At 37.5% G+C, this 9,160-nt stretch overlaps 1 protein-coding gene and 1 long non-coding RNA gene across 3 annotated transcripts in view; both read left to right on the top strand.

The window, feature by feature from the left end:
* Positions 1 to 3,540, top strand: part of LOC111869812 (adenosine 3'-phospho 5'-phosphosulfate transporter 1) — a 33,669-nt gene extending 30,129 nt beyond the window's left edge. The window contains exon 9 of the mRNA XM_023861598.2: positions 2,300 to 3,540. The gene's annotated coding sequence lies outside the window, so the exon portion shown is untranslated. The remainder of the gene's footprint in view (positions 1 to 2,299) is intronic.
* A 903-nt stretch (positions 3,541 to 4,443) lies between these two features.
* Positions 4,444 to 9,160, top strand: part of LOC117282737 — a 23,415-nt gene continuing 18,698 nt past the window's right edge. For both annotated transcript variants that reach the window (XR_004513594.1, XR_004513595.1), the window contains exon 1: positions 4,444 to 4,977. This is a non-coding gene — a long non-coding RNA (uncharacterized LOC117282737). The remainder of the gene's footprint in view (positions 4,978 to 9,160) is intronic.

Here is a 9,160-nt window from a genome sequence, read left to right as displayed (position 1 = left end):
TATATATATGAAGAGTTTATTTACATATTACACAGGTCTATTCTAAAGGGGCAACACCGGCAATGTCCGCATAGATATCATCTCCACATGCCTGTCCTTCCTCGTCACCACCAGATGAATCGGAGCTATCATCATCACCGCCAACATGGAAGACAAACTCCTGTCCTGCGTCCAAAAGGCCTTCCCGTGCCATTAATTGTTGCTCAATGTTCCTTGCATGTTGGCATCTACATTGCCATTCTTCTGCAGTTATGGAAACCAATTTTTGGTCTGCCAGTTTAATGATGTCATCCGTCTTAAATGTGGTACTGTTCTGAGCAACCCAGTTTTTTATGGTGGCCCATATTAACTCAATTGGGTTGAGTTCTGGATGATACGGAGGGAGTTGTAAAATATTGTGTTTGTGTTCTGTAAAGATTCCATCTATTTTATAGGAAAGGTATTTAGGTTTGAGTGGTAGGATCATATTATATGTCTGGATTCCGCAATGATGAAAAATCGCTGTTATTGAAGGTAATAGGTGGAAGGTGATATTTTAGCCACGATATCATAAAATCTCTTCTTGAATTTGAGTTAGGGGCTCTGTTTAGTTGTACATTATGGTAGGGAGCATTATCAATGAGGACAGAATTTGGAGGAAGGTTAGGAATAAGTCGCTCCTTAAGCATTTTTCATAATTGGTGTAGTTCATGTCACTGTTTTTTTGGTGGGATTTGAAGCGGACCTAGATATTAAGGATGAAACCTTGCTCTCTACCTGCCGTTGGCCTTTGCACACAGGGGAAAATAATCCCTGGATGGTGGTGTGCGATGAATGAATATAGGTTTCATCCATGTAGATGATTTGGCGGCCCTTTTCCTATATTCTTTAATTTGCTGCAAATACTGAAGATGTTTGGCTCTGATATTATATCGTTCCACCAGTATCTGCTGATTATTTTTTGTTTTCTTCCAGCAGAACCCCAGTTTCAAAATAATTTTCTTTAATGTGGAGATGCATTCCTGAATATCTAACGTTTTCTTCAACTTTTCGTGAACTTTTTTAAGGGTAGGTCTCCATTTTTTGACTATGGAGAAGTCATTAATTGTTCTTCGCACCACAGACTTGTTAAAGTCATCCAAAGTGGCTAGTGGATATTTTCTAGGTCTTTCTTTATGGGATGTCGAAAAGGAAGTGGAAGCCCCAGATTCGACATTTTTTGTTTCTCTTATTATTCTTCTGACACTGCTTTCCAAAACACCTGTTGCCTTTGCTACTTCCACTCCTATGTTCTTCAGTGTAATTGTTGGCCCAGCCTCTTTCATATACTTACATACATTACTAACAATTTCTCGTGACTGTGAATGCAACACTTTTCCACTCAATTTACTTCGTGTAGGTGGCATGTTAAAGGAGATAGAAAAAATGTACACATATAAATAAACAGAAAATCAACAAATAAAAATAAAATAAAATATTAATACAGTAAATAGAGAATAATACACTCAAATATGACTCCAAGATTCAAAACTTTTTAACTTGACTGTACAAGGAAGAATGCTTTTAACTGAACTTGAGACGTCTGCTCGCACTGAAAACGAATGACTAATCACAACACCCCTCAACTTTCACGAATGGACCTGCCCATCCACTGCGCAGCTTTTTCTGGACTGTCACTTCTAAATACCAGAACCATACTGCAAAAACAAGTATGCAACTTACAGCTTTTGGAAAAAATGTTCTGGTACATATAGTGGCTAAAAAAAGCAATTTATTTATTTACTTCATATCCATGGATCATTATACATAATATAGGACAAGTCAAATACTTTACAATAATAAATAATAATAATATACTAAAATAATACAATGCTTCTAATAATAGAACTAATATAATAATTTAACACACAACACCGTTGTATGCATATATGCATATAAAAGCCTAAGGCCTTCTATTCTGTTATGTTGTTGAAGTCACAGTTCTTAGTAGTTATGGACAGGATGACAAGTAACACACACGCCAATGCTCTTGTTGTTTTTAGTTTTGGCTTTTTCTGAAAACAGGTTTCCACTGTTGGACAGTTTGCCTGGTCAAGGAAACTGATTTAATGTATACGAGTGGATCAGTGGAGGAATAATCTCCGAAAACTGGAACTAGGGATGAGAACACACTATTTTGTAGGCTCTGCCCATTTATTATATTTCAATTCATTCAGAATAAGTGGCTGTGGTCAAGATGCCTACAACAAGTACAGCCAATATTAAATCAGAAAAAGGTGATTATGAAACACTAACAATGGGGTTTCTTTCTAACAACTAGGAATCTTCATAAAAGATGAGGCCAGTGAAGCTTCAAGCCATCCAAAAGAAAATGACATGGGATGAAGAGTCTTATAAATCTGTTGGGATGTGAAGGTTATAAGGAACACCCAATAAGGACATTGCTATTTAAAAGAAAATCATGCATAACTCCAACTAGGTAAGTGCTTTTTCTTTTGGGGAACAAAGGTACCAATATGCGAATGAGAGGGCAACCATACAGGGGAAACTTACCTATAACAACCAACCACAATGTGGACATGTATCTTGACAAAAAGTCACAGAATGGAGATGTTACGGGGCATATATCCACCTTTGGATCTCTTGAACTTACAATAAATACAATAACAGATCATCCTTAAACAGCTTCTTATGGTCAAAGCCAATAGCTTAAATGGCTGAATATTACCAGTCTGTTAATTTAATTGCTTAAAAGCAAAAAGAGTCAAGTAATGAATATAAAATGTTGACTGCCACAGACACTGATGAAGGTGGAACTGCAGGTTTTATTTCCTTAACGCATTTGAACAACATTCCACTTGTTAACAAGCTTGTTGGTGTATGTCCCTTCTGGAATCTTTCAGACACATGTTTGATGATGCGTTCACAACATTAAAAAACATTACAGCTCTAAAGTAATATATATATATACCACTTCATGAATACATTCAAACTCATTTATTTTCTCCAGCAATACACAGGTTTCTTGTGTTAGATTTACAATGAAACTGTCACACAAATGCAATATTTAAGCATCTCTTCAAATATGTTTTGCAGTTATTCAGACAGTAATAGACTGTACTTTTGGCAGAATAAAACTGCAAAAATATTAAATGTAACAGCACAAACAACTTCAGAACCCAAAAAGAGTGAGATTGAAGCAAAAGTCCCCAGCTTTGTAATATGGTCTGTAGGGAATATATGGCTGGGATGAAGCGCCTGACTTAAATCCTGGGCTGCACACGCTTAGCAGAAATGCAGAATAGTTCCAATGATCTTGGAAGAGGTACACACACACAACAGCATTCCAATTTCACAACCTGCCACTAATTCAAACTTCAGTTAGTTACTAGACCTCATCCAGTAATTTGATTTACTATACATGCGGTAGAACCACATACAAATCACAAGGTCTTAACGAAGTATTGTAATGTGTGCAAACTACTCTATATCACTGATATACATATTTACATCAGTAGCTGAAAACATGTATCTCAGTTCATTAACACATATATATGGACTTAAAACTTCAGTATGCACCCGATTTATAAAAAGATAAGAGACACAGCAATGCAAAACCCACTTCAAGTCCTTGTAGTATTAACTGAATGGCACAAAGAACAACTTCTAGTCGTAACACATAAGTCTGCCATATGAGGAAATAGAGTACCCCAAAAATCGATGGTACAGTCAGTCCTATCGACACAAGTACAGCCAAGCCGCGTTCTGTCAAATTACCTTTACGCCCCAAGAAAATTCGTACAAACTCAGTGCAACACAAAAACAGCAGCAACAAAAATTCAGATATCACAGTTCCAGTGGGATAAGGTAGGTTCACGGCTTTGAAAATCCCCATTCCAAATTCACACAATGCAAACATACCAAAATAAAATGAATTTAAGTACAGCAGTATTTCATATATTAGGGATGAATTCATGTCAACACTAGATAAACTGTCAGTTCTCCAGTATTACAGTGTACAGAAATCCATATAGTTCACCACCTGCACTTTTAAGGTTATAATGTGTAAACAAACGTTCACGGTGCCCACTGAAGTACATGTCTGGTGATATTCGCCATGGGTCACTATTCGTGGCAAAGGGCAAGGGCAATAACAAGGAAACTGACAACCGCAACGCAACCGCAATTTCCGAGAAAAGTCGCAACTGGTTTCCAGCTTGGCAGGCGCACGCTGAGGAAACTTGTGTTTGACTAGTTGCTCACATCATATTAAATCGGCGTGTGTGGGTATGTTCGTCCGACGTAATGCATGACTGTATTTTTTAATTTCGTGCACACTCCTGCAATTGAAGATAATAATACTGATCCTGTCATGATATGGTGGTAGTTGAGACGGCGTGAGAAGAGAGGACGACGACCATAAGGAAAATATTGTGTTCACACGCGATACGAAATTTTGAAATACAGTGCAACAATTTTAGCAAGATAGAAGACACCCGATGATGGCCGTATATAGCTGAACCATGTAATGTGGTAGAATGGTGACTATATAAGTTGTCGGAAATATATGTGAAATAAATGATATATTAATGCAACAGGATGCTTAAATACAATATTAGGAAAAGAGAACATGGGTGCATCCATTCTTCTGTGATCATTTAAACTGAGGTGCTTATAGTGTTTCTAGAAACTTAACCAGGTTCCAGACTCTTTCGTCTCATAAGAAATTCTTTCACAAGCCAAATCTATTTTGTCCTGCCTAGAATAACCTGGGTGGCATTCGTCATATATACCAAGCCGATGAATGATGAAGCAGAAATAATTTTGGAGGAAACGGTCGTGGGCTAAGTGAGGTATTATCCCGGAATTCGACTGAAGGGACTGAGGGAAACCACGAAGAGCCCCAGTAAGGGTAACCAGTGTCCCAGTCAAGATTCGAACCGAGCAGCCCCCCGACACAAATCTACAGCGCTTCCAGATATATTCACATAGATTTACGTATGTCTTTATGTTTGAAAACTGTAATGGTAATCTTAGTTTACTTAACACATGAAAGCCTATTAGTTTATTTCCATTAAACGCAATAGTGTACCATCAAATCGAATGATTCAGTGAACAGTTACAATCTGCCATCAAGTATTGATAGCATGAATCATTCGATAGTGATTTAACCCATGTACATTAATCCATACTATTTGTTTACTTCCTTACGGTTTATTTAACGCTGTCAACAGTGGTCCAGATTAATCAGAAATAATTCGGAAGGAAATGGCTGGGGCTTAATTTGAAGTACTGTCCTGAAAATTGCTTGGAGTGACTGAGTCCTGACAGAGATTCGAACCGATCACCTTCTGAATACAAATCATAAGCTTGGACCAACTTCCTCCGTTAATCCGTGCTTTGTTTGCAGTTCGTGTGTACTATAACCCAATGAAAGTCAAACATAGCATGTAATTTCAAATCATATTCTCGTCTATTAGGCATGACTATGTACAATGAATGCCAGATTCAGGCATTTTGGGCCCCTCACGCATATACTAGTATTTTAGGAGTTCCTATTTTAGTTGTTGCTATACGCATAGGATCTTACAGCATTTGAGTATGTATGGAGATTGAAAGGAGGGGGGGGGGGGCTGAAATAAATGACGGACTCTAGATACAGGCGTGCCTGTGTTATAATGGACGGATTCCGTAGCCCTGAAGCAACTTCGTCACTGCAACCCGGTTAATTCGGCTTTGTATACGATAATTTCGGATAAAAATAAACCGCAGAAATTTTATAATCCAAGGAAGGAAGAGCAAAGTGCCCAAAGATGTAAGAACCATTTTACAGAAAAGCAATTTATGTGGAATCATATCGGAATCTCAGGCAAAGCATCCGGTTATACCCTTGGTACTGTTGTAGCTGAAATATATTAAAAAAAAATGGAATCCGTCTACTCTACCAACTACTAGTACATCTTGCCTTGTGTAGGTAACCCTACGGGAAAAAAAGTCGTTTGCAGCTGTGTTTGAATTTCCCACCAGCTTATGAATACCGGAAGAATGTTGAAAATATAATCTCGCAACTCTCTAGTGATGACGTAAAGGTTGATGTCATCAAATGACGATGATGCTCACTTGCTCACTTGTTCCTATAGTAGACGGAGTACATTCTGAGAACGTTACACGCACTACGGAAACTATAATGTAATACACAGTGCAAAACTTCGGAGCGTACGACCACACTCCATTGACCCAAAATGTAACGGACCTAATAAGATATTCAAAATATTCAGATGTAAAACTTGATTTTAACTGAGGATAACCAATGTCACATAAAGCTATCGCTTACATACATTAAATTATGTCAAATATGGAAATTAACAATAAAACAGGTCCGTCATGGGTAGCAGCAGGCCTACCCGTCTTATCGTGGAGGTACCCATTTAGAATCCCGTGCGGGGAGTAAAATATATGAAAACAGATATTCCATGAGCATAACACATATTGAAATGAAATGGACTAGGAATTATAATAAAGTCACATAACATTCAAAGTAAAAATGGGACGACATAGTTTGTAATTGAAGTATGTTACAATAACAGGTCTAATAGTTCAGAAAATTCCCAGTAGGGTGCAGTGTAGCAGAAACATGAAAACATTGGTACGATTGGTACCGATCGGTACCCCTCAGCCCCTCAGTTTAGTTGCGGGTCAGTCGGTTCAGTTCGGTTCTTCAAATCTCTTATCATGACAGTTTAAATCGGTGTGTTTGAGTGAAATGTGTTTTTTAATTTATTACAGTCCAACATGAAGTAAGTTTGTTGTTTTGTAGTGTAGGTTCTAAATGAGAAACCTAACCTGTCCTACTACATTTTTAGTATTTCAGTTAAAGCAAGACATTCGTTTACGTTCACAGTACACACAGACACTTAAGGAAGACTTGTTTAACTGACGTAGAATTTATTAAGAGTACTTCTAAATTAAGTTTTAAATTGTATTATTTTGGATACAGTATTAGAGATACATCGAGCATGTGCAGAATGTCGTTCCAAACACGGGAAAACAAATTGTACACGGAGTCTATTAATGATACGTTTCTTATCGTAGCCTCTTGTTGCATGTACCGGAATATTATCTAGAAATTCTTCCGAATCACTAATTCCTTAATGCTTTACAAATTGTTCTGTTATCGCACAATGTTCACTACTACCATAAAACTACAGCAAAGATCATGTACCGTGAAGGAACTATACAGGGTGTAAATAAATATATGTTACAACGCTCAGTGGTAGATAGATGGGTTCAATCTGATCATATTTTGTTAATACACCAATGTCTACACCTCCTGCTTGGGCTGCATTAGTTGAGGTGTGAATGGGTAAGGATAGGTAATTCAGCTGATGATGTTTCGACTATGTCTCAAGGGTCGCATAACTATTTTAATAAGAAAGATTGCTTTTTGAATAATACACCATATACCTAGTTCAAGAATGAAGAGCATGTTATGCTTACAGGAAGACTGAACCAGAGAATTAATTTTTTTTTCTAAACTTGTTTCGAATGTTCTCAGTTGAATTTTCTTTCTTGTGTAGAGATTATCTTTGCAAATAAAATCCATTTGTCCCGAAAACCAGTACTTTTCACGGTGTGCATTATTTTCACTCTCACGTAAAACTGACGAGAATCAATTTATTCAGTGTGTCCTATTGTATGTAATTTCGTCGTTTAATTAAATTTTAGTTGAAAGTTTGAAACGTATTTTGGAATGACGGAACTTTTCATTCTGACCTACAATAAATGTAACAATGATAAGGCTGCAATATTATATCCTACTAGTAATAACTTTACTTGAATATTCAGTTGGTACACGAGAATGAGGCTGCACTCGGCTCACTGATTACGATGCAAAATTTTTAGGTTCCAGAATGCATGACACACATCCTCCGTGATAAGCAGTCTATGGCGAAAATATACATATTTTTCGAATTATTGTAAACAGTGTTACATGTCAGAAATGCGCATTTAGTTAATTTAAATGTTATTTACAAGAAAACGTTTGAATACATTGTCGCTTAAGATATTTGCTGAGATAAAATGTCGCATTACGTTTTTCTTTGTGTTTATGGCACAACTCAAAATATGCACGCAAGCTAAATAAAGCTTATGCTGACAAATATGAGGGGAATTTGATTAAACAATAGATGGAAATTTACTGCAAATAGCTTAGTTAGTTTGGTGCCCAGTTACAGCGGAATCACGGTTCGATTCTCGACAGTGTCAGATACGTTTCTTTTTTCCACTGCGTCTAGACTGATTCTGGATCCACTCAGCCTCCTATTCAATAAGTAATGGGGTATTTTTCCCCACGGTTTAATCGGTCATGGCTCAAGTGTGGCGGTAAAGTTGTCAGCCTTACGCGCCGGCCGCACTTTACTCCCCAGGAAAATTATTTAATTAATTCCTGGCACTCATTTCCATCATTTCTGTTAGAGGCTGAGTAAACACCAGGGCCTAGTGCGGCTGGAAGGATTATGTCAACTGAAAACTTGAACCCGCGACCTTCCGGCTTGTAGTATAGCCAACCAACTACGCTACCGCGTGCCCCGCTGTATACGAGTACTTGCATGTAAAGTTACTATGGAAGCCTTTTTTATCTATTATTTTATATGAGGAATCTCAGGCTTTGTTACTCTCTGGTGAATGTGACCGTGTAAAATTCTGGGCGATTTCCGACCAGTCGACTTAGGAAGTGACGCCACATTTTTTTTTACCTCCGGATTATTGTGTTGGGAAAGATTTCTTGGTAATTTTAAGAAATATGAGTAAATTACAGATAAATTATAACATATGTGAGACTGAAGTGTAATACTTCGGAACTTTAATATACACCAATCCACGAATGAACCCTATCACTAACTTCTTACATAATTGTTGACTGCAGATTAATAAAAAGTTGTGCTGAAGAACGAGCCGAAATACATCATCATCATCATCATCAGTAATCTGTCAAGACGACAGGTCCACAGTCTCTTCCAAAACAATTCCTCCACTTAATGCGATCTAGAGCTTTCTCCTTCAAATGACAGTATCCTCTTCTGTCCCCAAGGTCATCCAGCATCTTCTTACGTCTTCTTCCTCGTCTTCTTGTCACTTCTATCCGCCCATCTATCTTTCCTTCGATAGCTTCTTTTAGAAG

This window comes from Cryptotermes secundus, unplaced genomic scaffold, assembly GCF_002891405.2.
Source record: "Cryptotermes secundus unplaced genomic scaffold, Csec_1.0 scaffold245, whole genome shotgun sequence".
In the NCBI taxonomy this organism is placed as follows: domain Eukaryota; kingdom Metazoa; phylum Arthropoda; class Insecta; order Blattodea; family Kalotermitidae; genus Cryptotermes; species Cryptotermes secundus.
This window is presented reverse-complemented; position numbering and strand designations above follow the sequence as displayed.